The 16,170-nt window shown below is 36.0% G+C and overlaps 1 long non-coding RNA gene across 1 annotated transcript in view; it reads right to left on the bottom strand.

Moving 5' to 3' along the window:
* Positions 1-13,221, bottom strand: part of LOC118171504 — an 84,235-nt gene extending 71,014 nt beyond the window's left edge. The window contains exon 1 of the long non-coding RNA XR_004753248.1: positions 12,989-13,221. This is a non-coding gene — a long non-coding RNA (uncharacterized LOC118171504). The remainder of the gene's footprint in view (positions 1-12,988) is intronic.
* Positions 13,222-16,170: the final 2,949 nt, after the last annotated feature.

The following is a 16,170-nucleotide window of genomic DNA, read 5'->3' as shown; positions in this document are numbered from 1 at the left end:
ACAACGTGAAAATGAACTTCTATTTGTCTCTTCAAACATTGAATAGCTTAATGTTATGATCAATCAGACTGAAATAAAATTAATACCTATCAGGTGCAGAATACCATTATACTAATTCATAAAGTACAACTCATGTTTTCTAGTACAATGAATTATCTTGCTAATGAAGGCTGAAATATAACAGAGCAGCTAATATAGAGACTCTAACTCACGTAATATAAGTTACCATAGTCAGTTACTTAGTATAATCAGGTAAAGTGTTATGGTATTACATTTTCAAGTTCCTTGGAGAGATAGTGTCCCCTCTGGCAGAAAGCAAAGTTACTTGGTCATCTTCATCAACTGAGGCTGTCATCCAAATTACCTCACATTTATTACAGGCTTGGGAATACACAGAGCAATTACTAATGGCCAGCTGATGGGTGGTAACTTGCAGCCTCACTACCTACACAGTCACTGCATATAACCCAACAGAAAATGTAATATAATTTGATATAATTTACTTCCTGAGAAAAGAGGGGTAAGTTGTCTCAGATATACTCTATCCAAATGGGCAGTAGCCACAGAAGCACAGATCCCTCATTTCTTCCTTACGAGGTCATACTGTGGGTCTCTCCACTGTGTTCAATTCAAAATGGGAACAATAAAGGGAAAAGACTGGGCAGAACCTCATATGCGTGCATGTACTTTATGGAACTTCAGAAAAGCCAAAAACACCATGATAAGAATGGGAAAAAATACCATGGAGTTAGTACAGCTTCACATATGATTAAGGTGAGTTCTACTTCAGGACTGTATGAAATGTTTGCAACAGAACATGACAAAACTATTTAATATATGATTGACTTTATGTGTTGTTAAACTTGCACATGGAAGGAATACTAGAGTTAAAGATACTTAAATAATAGTCAGGGTGCACCTGTGTACGTGTCATTACAGCATTGCTCTATTTCTAAATCTGAGAGGCTTGATTATATTTTTCAATTTTCTTGAACCCCAATCTCAAAGCTATAATGTTGTCCAGTGAATGACACTCAGGGGAATGTTTGCAGCAACCCTAACAAATGAAAACCACAGCGCTTTGCACAGCTCTTTTCTGCTAATGCAGTCCCAGTCACATCTGGTGCTCCTTTTATCCTAAAACAAATATTAATTCATATGCAAGAACAAAGAGATATGCATGTCATTTGGTGTTATTTTACAAAAGAAGAATAAATAAATAAATAAATAAATAAATAAAACGTTCTGGTTTTCCCATGTCAGCAATCAGAGCTTTAAATCCATGAAAGAAGATTTGCATACATTATTTAACCACAAGGCAAGACAACGTTTTTAGAAAGCATCCAAGATTGACTAAAGTTCCCCTTGGGTCTCCTTTCAGACATATCTTCTTCAACCCCTCACACAACAAACACTCCACTAGAAAAATGCATCTGTCAGGTTTTAAGATCTTTGCAATGCTCCTTATTTGCATATTGTTTTCCTAGCCCACCCCCAATCAACAATACTTACCTTTCTGTTGCAGCATTTGATAGTTCTTAATCCGTCCCGCAGTATCTCACTCAGCCTGCAGTTCTGGATGTGTCCTGGTTTTAGAGCTTGTCATCCCTGAACATATTTCAGATAATTGTTTGATTCTCTTCCTAAATCCACCAGCAGTTTTGGAAACTTGCATTACAAATAAAATTATGAATTTATTTAGCTTCAAAACTGCTGTTATTAATTATTACCATGGAAAATGTTATTTAGTGACTTAGGGCTTGATCCTGTTCCCACCAACCTCAATTTCAGGACTCCCACTGCCATTAGAAGAAGTAGGATCAGGCTTTTAACTTCCAACGGATTAAATACATCATTAGTGGAGGTTAATTTGACTTTACAACATGATTCTGCTTACCTCAGACATCCTGTAAGACATCGGCACATTCAAATGCTGAACTGTGGCACTGAGAAACTAAACACTGAGATAAAGCTGAAGCTTATTTCCTCTGCATTCTGTTGTGTGTGTCAGTGATGGCACTGCTGCAGTGAGTGCTAGAAATGGAATTGCTGCAGGTAACACCTGGAGCACAGCCTGATGCTGGGCAGAATTTCTCATAAGCACAGCAAGACAACCTGAGCAATCTCAGAATGCAGAAGGAAATGGGGTGATAGGGTAAATATTTTTGGCATTACGTGGATCAGGAACAAGAGTTTAAATCCGTTCTTAAACTTTGCTTGTTCTGCAGAAACTGCCATAAGCAAGCCACTACAATAAAAGTGGCATTATTCACCCACCGAATAAAGAGGAAAAAGCACATATACAGACATTCAGGGCATATTTTAATTGACCTTTGCAGCATAAAGATTTAAGTCCCATTCTGGGAAATGATTATTTATAATGCTTGATCAACTGTATGCACCTCTGTGCCCCAGGCTCCAGTTGAACTGACTTCACATGTAAAGTTAGGTAAATGTGTAATTACATGTAGGATTATCACACCTCAGCTGTAAGCTCCCTGGGCCAGGCTATGTCTACATCATTATCCTTTAGTAAGCAGAGTCCATAGTATCAAACAATACTGTTATAACTGTGTGCTGAATTATGGAGCTCACAACGGACAAAGTAGAGCACTTGGATTCTGTTCATATATTATTATTGTTGTGATTATTTTAAAACTGAAGCACTTCCCACACCAAGTGATGCAACTGCTTAAATTCATTTCTGGGTGAAATATGTGTGACTACTTTAAAGATATATTTCATATGGTTTAAGTTATGTCTGGTGGCTGCACATTTAGACTCCAGTTTGGCAATCAGAGCTACACATGTTGACATGTAAATTTACACAGACTTAAGCCAGAACCTGCTTTTTTAACAAAACCTAACATCTGATCCCTTTTCTCAGAAATATCAGTACAAGTAAAATCCTGTTGATTTCAGAGGCAACTACCTAAACCTTATACCAGTTGTAAATAGCTACCAGCATTACAGAGTGTGTCAGAGGGTATGTCTACATTAGCATTTTATTTCAAATCAGAAATGCATTTTGCTTCCTAGTCATTCCACATTTTGCCTGCATTCTCAGACTGCACAAACTGGATTCCTCTTGGCTGAAGATACACTAGAAGATGTGCTCCCAGCATATCTACTGTACATCAGCTACTAATGGGTATTCAGTCCATGGGACCAGAAGAAAACTGGATACAGCAAAACCTCCACCACTTCTGTGATGCATATTGGGTCCTCATCTCCAACTGTATTTTTTATTTTTTTTAGAAATTACAAGAACATTTGGGCACTCTTATTTGGTTGCCTATTATACTTATATATTCCATATATATTCCTCTATACAATGACTTTTGTATTATTTCTTCCACACTCCCAATTACAAACCCTGTTGCAAGGACATAACTAAACACTGATGGAAAAGTTGAAATTAGAGTGCTACATTAGCCACCACTAAATTGAACTTAGCTTCACCCTAAACATATCTGCTAGGTTCTGCTATTTATTTATTTATTTATTTATTTATTTTGCTGAATATTTAACACCAATTTTCAATACAAGTAGCACTGCAGATTCTCAGCTAGCACTGTAAATATTTGGATTTCCTTTAAGTCCTCTATAATAGAATAATAGAAGTTCTTATATTAGGATACCTATGAGAAAATCAGTGATATCTGAATTAGAAAATCTTTTTTTTTTTTTTTTTTTTTTTTTTTTTTAACTCACTCTTCCCAATCTCTGTGGCAATTTGCAAAGCCCAGTTTGTCCTTTTGTTCTGTTTCACTAATCCAAGATAAAGATCCTAAGGTCTCCCAAGTGGTCTTTAATTAATGGCTGACATGAATATACAAACACTCTCACTTAGACTAACAGTGGAAATTAGCAAATATGTCTGCAGTCCCTCAGGACTTATTGACAGTCCTTTCTTAACTACTGCTTGCAGAGCTGTTGCTTATTAACCCTCAAAATATCTTGGTTCAATGTGGCCAGGTGGCCTTCTTCCCCTTCAACTAGTGATATAACTTCATAAAGGAAAATAATTAAATTTTAGCTCACATTTTTTTCTGTTCGACTTGGTAAAGAAACATGCCAAATACATTAGGGACACATCCTCCAATATGTTCAGATCTCAACCTACAGTTCTGTGAAGCATTTTCATAGGAAAACCCTCCAATACAATAAATTCTTTCAGTTTTTAAGGATATAACAATGCACATATGGAAAGACAGGCCAATGCCTCATAGAAAAATGGAAAAATAATTTACGTATTTCCCACTGTATCACTGAGGTTAATTCAGTGTGTGTACAGCCATTCTGCTACACCATTACACATGCACATGATGACTTCCTTGGCATCTACATTAGTTGTATTAACAGAGATGACAGAGAACTTTTAAAGAGTGCTATTGAAAGCACTGGAATGACTTTGCTCTTTTTAATACCACGTCCTCGTCCCACGGTTTAGCAAGTCTGTTTCTGGTTATAACAAAATACAATAGAACTTCAATCCCTCTTTCTTTCCGGAGGCTCCTATCAGTAAGCAGGGTAATGAATATTTTAATAGGTTACTGGAAATTTTCTGTGGCTAGTACTTGGAGCATACTACTTATTTATAAAAGTCACATTCACAAGCACACTCACAAATGACAACCTTCTCTCTCCAGCCAAGTTCACCCCATAACTGTTCCATGGACAGAAAGGGACCAAGCCACATAACAATCAGGTCACTGCTATTGAAATTTAGAAGATATTAAATACAAAAGTGTCTATACAAAGCAGCAGCAAGATCCAACAGAATAAATCTTTTACTTTGTTATTCAGCATCATAAAGTAAGAATATGTAAAGTAATTTGGGATTTGCAATGAAGTATCAACAAAATACTGTTATTATAAGTAATATAGCAGCTGAGCTGGGCAGGTAAGGTAGAACAAAGTTCCAAGACACAAAATACCTCAGATGCATCCCATGATTCCCATTCAATGGGATACATAACATTGCACTTTTCCATAGGTTTCACTGGTACCACATAGGTCTGGGCTTGTTCAGCTCAGCAGTGGGAAAGAAATTTCACAGAAATGCTCTGATAAAGTAACCGAACATTGGCAAAAGATTATTTGCAAGTTTGCTTGAAAGCAGAGAAGAAACATGGGTGTTCTTTAAAAAAAAAAAAAAAAAAAAAAAAAAAAAAAAAAGTAAAAAAGGTCTAATTACTTCATAGCAGTTAGTATAAGTAACAATACTGAACAAATTGCAGTGATTACAAAATCCTCTATAAATATGGGTAGCACTATTCTTGAAAATAATTAGTGCACAGCATCTCCTCAATAGTATCATGATTAATATTTATTCTGATGTTGTTTTTGTTCTGGGAGATGGGAGGGGACAAAAGGGAAGGCAGATAACATTTAAGTAGAGCTGAATATGTTTGTGAAGCAGAACCAAAAGCACCAAAAAATCTGTTTTATTTTTCTGCTTACTGTCATTCCCCCTCCCCTCAAAAAGGCAATGCAAATGGTGCTGGTTTTAAAAGTAAAGCCAGAAATTAAGTGGAGTTGGGACTGCTGAATTATTCATGAGTTCTGATTGAATGGGATCATTATCTCTGGCCTTACAAGCTAATAAATACTGTCTAAAGCCTGGGTACTGTTTTGATCTAATAGTGTCAGAGGGAAAAAAAAGGCAGGGGGAGGGAGGAACTCCCTGATGAGTTCATTGCAGGAAAACCATGTTTTTTTTCCTCTTCCATTGACTACAAGGTTCACTTTGCAGTTCTCAGTTCCATTTGCTGCAAAAGCATTTTACCTTGGCCATGAGGTTAAGATGTTGCTCTGTGGTGTCTATGCAATGACTTACTTATTTCTTAAAATTTCTTATTCCTTTCCTATTTCCAAGTAGTAGCTTTATACTTTCCACCCCTCCCCCCACTTTCCAATCTCTTGCACCTCGCAGTACAAAATACCCCATACCAGAGTACTTTCAAAGATGCAGACAAAGCAGAGCAAGTGATTATGGTATCTAATCATCCACCTGTCAGCAGTCAAATAATCTTAAATTGCACTGTTCTGTGTTTTATTTCAGGTTTGATTGTGGTGAGTCTACCCTCGATACCACTATAAACTGAATATGTTGTATGGAACCCAAATTAAGGTTCTGCTGAGCCAGCGATCAAAGGAGGGGAATTTGTTAGAGGTGCTATGCCAATGTCCATTGATAAGATTTGAAATAACAACAAAAAATTGATACAAAAACTACATAAATTAAAATTAAAGCCAAGATATTTCATTGGATAGTTTTTCACATGCTTTCTTGAGGATTACTTTTAGAATGGGACTTGTTTCAATAAGAAGAAATCATTAGGATATTATTACAAGTATAGAACCCTTCATAATTAGATAGGGATTAGTAACTTTGTTTTCATATGATTAACACAATAAAACCCATTTTTCCCCAAAGTAATCAGAGGCCTATTAAGCAACATGAGATCATATATCAAGGGGTCTTTTAGTAATTCAGCAGTTTGTAACATTTACACAGACTGAAAGTCTTCCACAAAACAGCTGGCTTCATTCTATCAAGAAAATACTCTTGTTTTGGTTGTATTTATTTTGCTGTCTAATACAATCCTTGAAATCATATAATTTAATTAAGGATTTATTTTTTTTTTTTAAGCTAGAGTTAGAAGTGCATGAACAACTAGAGGAAAAGTGTGAACACTTTCTCAAATAGTGCATCAGTAGTGGAGTGTTCTGCCCTTGTCAGTTTAGCATGGGAGAACCTACCACATACCTCTGGATTTAAGGAAGTATCTCCTAATATTTTGCACATTTCAAGCTTACAAATGCCTAGCAATATTTTTTTTCTAGTAAAATCGTGTTAATGCTTAGCTCTGTTATGATAACTAGGCTGAATATGAAGCAAATTATTGACACATATGCTCTTTGTACCCACAGCTCATAAACAATAAGTAATAAAGAACAGATGTGATATAAATTTAGTTTTGTGGGTCTATTCAGTAGAATAATTCCCCAAACATTACCTTTTCAGTCTCCCTTTTTAGTGCTTTTAACTGCAGCGAAAATACAAAATTGTTCCTTTTGTTGTTATTAAATGGGGACGTGATCACCCATTCTGGCTTTTCCGCATTTTCTGCATATGATGCCAGCCATTGCAGCCAATGAGACCTTCAGACAGTAGCCATTACCTGTCACACTCCTGGACCAAAATAACAAATAATATGTCTGGAGGTGCTGCGTTTTGTGACTGCTAGTTTCCCTGCATGGCATATGCCTCTATAGACTCAGATGAGAGGCGATTGCACAGAACTGTGATTGTGAGATGACTTAGCAGAACCCATGATGATGTCCTAATGGCCTCCTGCAGAGGGGAACAGGGGTAATTGTTTGTCAGGGGAAGGTGCACATCTGTAAGGAGTCATCCTCTGCAAACCTAGCAGCCATGTGGAAAAAAGAAACTAAGAATCACAATGCAGCAATGCTGCTTTGGAACCTAATAAAACAAGTCACAAAAAGAGGTGGAAAATTAAAAGATGTATTAAATGACCACGTTAAAAAGCTGTTACAGGTGTGCACTAGATTGGAAACAAATTGAGTCGTTTCCAGGCGGGTTTGTTCTTTTAAAACAGTCAGGTGAAATTCTAGGAGTCCCAGCAAGGAAAGTTAAAGCAGCAAACCTGTGAAATGTAAATGTGTTCCCAAAAGCAAAAGCAGGCACAGAGCAACCAGTGTGCCTGTACATTCTCACTTGTAACAGGGTGGCTTCATAGCCCTCAACTTTTTGCTGCAGAATTTTCTTCTTCCAGCCTTTTAATCTTCTGTTTACTTTCCATGTAATCACTGCACAGAAAACTAACATCCTCCCAACATCCTTTCTAGAGCAAAGCTACTGGATTTCAGAAACGAGAACCCATCAATGTCAAGCCAGGCAATTATAGCATCAGTCACAGCAGTGGGAACTTGCCTTTAATGTTGATGGGGGCAGCAACAGGCCCTTAGAGTATATTAAGGGCTTTATTTTACACCCTTTCAGCATCAGAAATAAACTGGAGCAAACAAGCTAATTATTCGCTTATTGAACTAATTCCCTAGTCTTTTCAACCTACATCTTAATTGTTTATTTTCTAACTACAGAAGAGCAAACATACTAATGTCAACAGGAGTAATGTTTCCTATAAATCAATCAATCAGTTACAGCTTTATTGATCTATAAGCTATAGAAAGGAGCCAAAATTCTTCAAGCTTCATCTGTACTCATGATCTATTAATTACACCTTACCAATGGAATCTGGAAAGGAGTCACAAAATGAAAGCCTATACTATCTTCACGACACTAATACAGAAAAACTGCTCTTTTGTTTGTTTAAATGTTTTGTAAACTCTCTTTAAAAAGTAAGCAGAGCATTGAAAAATACCTTCTAATCAGATCTACTTGCAATCAAAAAAGCATCTAATTCACAAATGATTAAATGAAATTTGCAAAATAAATCAAACAAATAATAGCTTTTTTTTTTTTCCCTGATGAGTGACTTGCAAAAATTGGGCCAAAAAAAGGGTATATAATTATTTCAAGAAACAAAACATTACAGAAATCAACATAGCAATTACTTTGCAATTTTCCATAAATATAGGTTTATTTTTAAACAGAAAATGATTCTCTGAAAAGTTAGTCTCACTCAACAATATTCCAATGAAGCATTTTGACTTTTCTGAAATATCCTTGTTCTCATCTTTTCTGTCAAAATTATCCACTGCAATTAATCTAAATTTTCAAATGCTTCCAAACCTTCAAAAATGCTACTTTTGGGGAACTTATTCCCTCCCATACAACAAATATTATATAGCCCTATTCACAAATATTTATGACAAAGCTTTTAGTTTAAGAATGCTTCTTCAAAAATAAAGTAAAAATTAAAAAAGTAAAGTAAAAATTCTGGGGCTTATACAGGGCATGCTACTCTGTAGATGAACAGAGTCTGGTGCTAAGTAATGCACCCCACACTGTGGGTAGCTACAAGGTGCACAGGCACATGTTTTTCTACATAAAGTCTCAGTAAAGAATATGGGAGCATCAGTTAATGAATTGGTGGAAGTGCTGACCTGTTTGACCATCAGCTGAAAAGAGGGTAACTCTGTAAAAGCCCTTCCACTCACATTCAAGTTTTCCTTTTTGAAGGGAATAAAGGGGGATTTCAGTAACAACAATTGTCAATTGTCTTGTTAAGGCAAAATACACATGGTCGTTAACAAGGTGGCAATATCTGAGGGCCTGTAACAAATTTCTTTCAAAAATGTTTTGATGGGAAACTGGGCTTGCTTAAGCCCAGACTAAATGGTCTTAATTATTTGTTTACCAAAGAAAATTACAAATTGAATAAAAAAGCCTTTATTTTTTTTCCCCGAAAAATCATTTTCTTTTATCCTCTGCCTCAAATATTCAGAAAGGTGAGTTTTCTACAGGCAAACCAGCCATGGGCAACAACAAAATACATGCTGCTGAAGAAAGAGGGGTTTGCTTTCTTGGTGTCTTGCCCATATTTCCCACTATCTGACCAGAGCTGCAGAGGTGTACCTCCTGTCTCAAAGTAGACCAGGTGGCAATGGTAACATAACTGAACATAAAGATGTTTTATTTGGGTTGCCTGAACAAACAGAACCCAGGTCTGATGAATAGCTTCCCAAAAAAAGTCTATATACAACTGAAGAAGAAATAAACATGAAAGTACAGACGAAGTGGTGAGGTGATATACTGTTTAGATTTACTTGTTGGTTCTGAGCTCTTCCCTTCTCCACTTAACAAAAAAGTTTATCTAGCTTTGTGGTGCCAGGGGATACCATGCTGCAAAGGTCATATACAGAGCAATTACCCTTCTACTAAATTTAGAGTCCATGGAAATATACAGACTTTCTATTCTACATATAATTAGTCAGATATTTTTCTACTTATAGTATATTCCAATTTTGAACAACTCCGAGGCAGTAGAAATCTCTTCTAGTTCTACTATATTGTGTGCACAATTAAAGCTTATGCTTTTATGTGATTGGAAAATTATACGAAAACTTTTGAAAAATATTAAGTGACAGTGACGTTAAAAATCACCATTTCTGTCCTAAAGCTTTTACCACTGATCTTGTGAATATCATTTTAAACTGTTTTATTACATTACTTAAGGGTTTTTATGATTTTCAATTATTAAAACTGTACTTCTGAGTAAGTGTTCTTCTGTTGTAACACTGAGAACTTGTATCTAATTGCCAGGATACCAGCCTGTGTTTTAAAATTGAACATTTAAATATTTTAAATGGTGCTTTGTTCCTATTAGTTTTGAAAATGATGAAGATCAACCACAAAAGTAAACTGGCAGCAAAGCTCTGCTTTAGTAGTGTTTGTCAGGCAGCACACACTGTCATCCTAACTTTCGCCATGCAGGAGACAATGGAATACTCCTAAAGCCACATCTATCAAGGAGGCAGAAGCAGGAGTCTACAGTTTGTGCCTTCACACACACCAGCATTTTTGCACTCCAAAAAAACATGGGAAGCAATTGTTCAAATCCTCTTCACTTTCTTCATAAGAGCTTTTTCAACTACATAGAATACATCCGACTAACTCATGGAAATGTGGATGGGTTAATAGAAAATATGCCACAGACAGTAATAATAAGAAAAGGTTTATTTTACCATGTTGAATCCATATTGTCACCATACTGACCCATAACATATCCCCTCACCTATACACAGAAGCTTATCAAATAGAAAGAAGCAAAATTTGACTGGCAAAATCTGTAAATCTGTGATTACAGTTACTGTAAGAGAAAAAACAAACAAACAAACAAACAAAAAACCTTGCTTTGGTTTCATATAATATAAAAACTCAATAATGCATGGATTTGATTTTTAAAGCTTGAAATCTTAGAGAACTGTTGCAGATAGACTCAGATTAGGCAGACGAAGTGCAGTAGAAGCAAAGTCAGATGAATTTATGATGTCCCAGTACAATTTTGATAACTTTGCAATGATACAAACCATAGAAAGAATATTTATTATAGAACTAACTGAATGAATTTTTCAAGTCCAGAAACTTTCTGAAAGGGACAGAATAACTTAATATATTTGCAAGTGAACACTAAATATTTTTACATTGTGTTCACTTGCAACAGAAAATATTATTGAATATAATGAACTTGCTAGATAATTAAATATGGTGAATTTTTATGGATTGCAAAATGAAGCTAAGTGTATATCACAATTTCTTTTCTGTATGAAGTAGTAAAAGCAGTAAGATGTAATTAGACTTTGAAAATGCAACAAGCAACTTACAGTATCTTGTAAAGAACAAGACAAAATGTGAAAGGGAAGTATGCATTATAAAATATAGTGGAGATATCAGCATGTCTGCATGATAACTCATGAAGAAACGCATAATGCAGAGAAGTATGAAGACTTCATAGGAATCCAGGCCTTAAGAAATTAATGCAAGTTTTGTTCTTATGTCAAGATAAGATAAGATTTCACTACCTTAATACAGAAATTTTTAACATAGAAAATCAAAGTAAGAATCATTTGAAAAAGAAATGGTGTGCCAAATGAAGTCTAATTTCTCTGCTACATGCTTTACTTCAGGGGGTGTATTAAAATCCGTAGTACTAACAACATGAGTAATCATTTGTTGAATTGTCCAAATTGGTTGCTGACTAAACCAAATCAGATGAAATAGATGTGGGTAGCTTGAACTCAAGATCAGCTATTTTTTCATTTTCTTTCCTTAATTTCTGACATCACGCCTTGTCCAGCTTAACCCCCGGCAGTCTATTAAATCATTCTTTTTCAGTACAAAAAATAGACTAAACAGCCTTAATTCTACTTTGCACAGAATTGAAAACAACAACAAAAAAGTATTTAGTTTAGCAGGCATTCCAAATGAAATATTTCCCCTCCTACCAGGCATTACTTCTCTGTTCCAGCTGTACTTTCCTATCTTATTGTATGGTTCTCTGGTGGAACCTTTTACTTGCTAGAAAAACCTATAATAAAATTAACACACTGGCCAGCAATAAGTCACAGCTTGTAGTGTTAGCAGGCAGCTCTAAAGATGTCTCCATTACTTGTCCTTATTCAAAAGAAAAATCATTGATAATCATGCTGTTACATACGCACATGTTTTTGTGTTTCACTAATCTGTGCACATATATATGTATACGCATAAGCTTACATAAGATTTCATAATTTATCAGTGATCTCAAACAGTATTTTAGTACAGTAACATGTTATATCTTGTTGCCATATTTAACCTTTGTATTGTCATCTTAAAATGAATGACGATCAGTAAACATATATGTGAGATTTTTAAGAGGAATCAAGGTGATGCCTTTCAACAAGGTATCTGCCCCAGAGCATAACTATGTTGAGATGCTTTTTACCAAAGCAAAATAAGTTTGTAAAATGTGATTTTATTTCCTTACAGCCAGTGAAAAAAGCATTTCAGAGATTTTTGTGGAAAAATAGAGTAAAAGATATCAGTACCTAATTACACTATCAGGTCACTTTCCTATGCCAGCACTTGCCTATAAAGTTTTGGTTAGCACTGCTCTTTTTAACTTAGAACACACCATGGGATCAAGGGCCCCATATAATCCCTGGCACTATCAGGAGCTGAAGAAACTGGGAACCTCACAGGTGGTGCTCAATCAGGATGTGACAACAACACCCTGTGGGGATCCATTGCTCCACGGAGAACTGATCAGGGTCAGGCGTAGTGACGTCTGGCCTTAAGGAACCCTTTTAAGCTTATTCCTCTTACAACTCCGTAAGGCCAACACAACTCGAGCACACAATATAGCTGTAGTATGCTCATGTTCAAATGGCACAAGAGGCAGATGCTGGACATGTGCCTGTCTGTCTGTGCCAGCAGATATGTCATAACTACATAAAATGGAAAACTCAACAGGAATTATTGAGAACTCCCTGTAACATCCAAGCCACTCACATGAAAGTCCCTAGTTTCAACAAGGTAGAGTAGAAATTGAGGTAACCAGTAGACTGTCCTGAAGTAGGTGTCTCATGATATGCAGTTATGCCTGTCATCTGGGGAAGCATCAACAAAACTGATACATCCTTGAAAAATATATATATATATATCTTTCCATAAACGTGATTTTTCTGGAAAAATAAATGAAGCATTTTCCAGTTCTTTCCACTGCTGACCTAATCTTTCTTTCTGGCAGACATCCCCAAGAAATAGCATACAAAACAGAAAAATATTGATTTGCCATGTTCTACCTCAGTCTGATTTAGCATAACACTGCAGTATTTTTCTGTGTCTTTTATATCCCCAATCACTTGATTACTGAGTTGCATCATGGCTGAATCCTGGCCCATAAAATTGAAGGAACACAATGATAGCCAGCCAAAACATCACAAACAGCTGCTTGTCTAGACATAGTAGTAGTGTCCTGAAACCTTGGCAGCCTGGTAACATAATCTAAAAAAAATTACACCACTATTCTTGAAATGTTTCATTGTGATTATGTAAATCACATTTATTTTCACTGGAAAATATAAAAACGCAAGCAAAAGAAATCATGAATCATTGCCCCTTGGTTCCTAACTAAGGGTATGATTCAAAGCGAGGTATCTGCAAGCTCTTTTTTCTCTAATGAAAGGCTCCTAATAATAGCATATTCTATAACATGAAAGGACAAATTAATAACAGTATTACAATATATTTATTTTCTTTCTATTGTGCATGCTTATTTTATTGTGGCAATTATTTGTTTCTAAGCAATTAAGTTATCTGAGAGGCCTATTTGATATTCCACCTCTGATTTAATTAGTAGAAGACAGTCCCTTTACAGTAAACAAAGTTTAACTTTTTTTGTTTAAATTATCAATTGAATTTATCATTTCTTTGCTTATTTATATCAATTTCTAATTAAAAATATATGGTTTTGTTCAATCAAAATGTGTGATTAACTCCTCAAAGTATATAACAGATTGCCACCAATGAGTCCCCACACAGCCACTTTGTACTCAAAGTTCCTCAGCTTGTGAAGAAAAATAAATGAGAAAAAGGAAAGCAGAAAATGGTCTCTGATTTGCAATAGCCATGAAAGACATCTGTAGCCAAAGCAAGGAAGAAAATCTAAAGTCATGGGCCTGAGCTTTGGGTGCTTTACTCCCATGCCCTTGTTTGTGTGACTTTTCAGTCGGTTACCTCAGGCTGTCAGTGATCCCAACTGCAACTTTTTCTGACTTCAACTTTTGCACCTTTGAAAAACTGAGCATCTTTGAAGAGTGAGCCCTACACCAAAGGGCTCCAGGTTTCAAGAGCATTTAATGGCTAGAGATATTCTAACCATCTTGGCTGCTCAGATAGGGCCTTAGAGGTAGTCAGAATGAAAAAGGGGATGAGAATTTGACTGCCTGTTCTTTTTTTCACTTTAATATTTGGCATTTCTGTGGCCTAAAAAGACTAGGGAAATCATTTAAGAACTAATGAAGAGCTATTTACCTCCTAAATCTTCTTCCCTTGAGTAATGAAATAATTACCCTCCCATAATCATGGAAATATTCAACTTGAATCTTAAATTGAGCTGTTGTGAAAAGTGGTAGTGATGTTACATATGTGATCACCATGGTAACATTGGGAAACTGCACTGTTGTCAAGCCAGGAATATAGTTTTGTTTTTCCCATAAGAACCATGTAAGAGGCCAGGTTTGAACTCTTCCAAGAGCCTGTAACACAAGTAAAAGCGAACATTTATGTCTCACTCACATGGAAAAAAGGCTTTAAAACAACAACAACAACAACAATAATAATAATAATAATAATAAAAACATCAGTACACCATCCATAAAGTGAATTACTTTGTATTTTTTTTTTTTTTAAATCTCTGTACATTAATTCAAGACAGATCCCAAAGGAACAATGCTGTGGGACTACGAGGAGAAATCAGAAGATTTACTCACATAACTTATTTAATTAGACATCCTGCAAAATATTAGAGCAGTTACTTACCTTTTAAACTGTGGCTATTTTACAAAGAGAGCCCTCCCATTCTGCTTGATTCTTTGACTTCTCACAATAGATAATTTTCTAAACCAGCAGTGGTCATTGCATCTGAAGCTAGTTCACTTCAGGGTACCCAGTCCAAGTACCCTAAGCATATGCTTAGGTTCAGAGGACTATTCAAGCGACAGTGCAAGGGATGATCAAAACTAAGAATATTGTTTTCATCAACAGTCTGAGAGACACAATGAAAGACCATACACTGAATCCCTACCAGAAATGTTCCAAGATTAAAACCTCATTGATAATGTAAAACATGAATGACAATATAGAAGAAACTGGGTAACTTCAGCCAGGGTTTCACAGAAACAAGGTGATGAACTTCTTTGAAATAATCCACCACAAATAAGTGGCTGGAGGCTCTGTATCAAAGCTGAAGGACCTAACAGTTTCCCAGCACAAAGGTACCACGATTTCCACTTTGACGGCTGCTTTTCTGTCTACATGCTGTGTGGCGTGAAAGGCATGACGATTCAAAGGGCAGACTAAGCATTTGGGATACTAATCTTACATTAAGCATGGTAGAGAAACTGACCTGTCAACAACAACCGTACACAGTGCTGCAGAGATGGCAGATAAGATGTCCAAACGGCATTTCCTGTTTGCAGCTAAGTGGGATTATGTGATCCTAAAATGTACAGTTCATTAAAAATTCACATGAGAAAATAGAAGATCTTGAGAAAAGATGTATAATTCTAGCAAATTACCATGAAACAGAGGATTAAATCCTCCTGAAAAGGACATTCTACTGCAGAATAAACATACCTGAGGAACGTTCACATTCATTCTTTGGAGAAGATAAGGAAATCTTTTTGCCAGGGTGCTGCAATAGAATAGCAAGCAGTAGGTGAGGTGAGAACAATAATAAAGGCAACATATCTGGGCTCTGAAATGATTCTGTTCCTCTTGAACTAACAAGTGAGCTATAGACTGCTACTACTTTTCTTCCATTGTGCACAGTGGAGCTTTATCTCTTAAAAAGGGTCATCTGTTTAATTCTGAATTACTTAAACAGTTACAACATGTAAACTGCAGCATGAATCCAAGATGACTGTCCACAGCTGCTCACTGGCAATATCAAGCTTGGGATGGGACTGGTG

This window comes from Oxyura jamaicensis, chromosome 9 (assembly GCF_011077185.1).
Source record: "Oxyura jamaicensis isolate SHBP4307 breed ruddy duck chromosome 9, BPBGC_Ojam_1.0, whole genome shotgun sequence".
Lineage (NCBI taxonomy): Eukaryota > Metazoa > Chordata > Aves > Anseriformes > Anatidae > Oxyura > Oxyura jamaicensis.
This window is presented reverse-complemented; position numbering and strand designations above follow the sequence as displayed.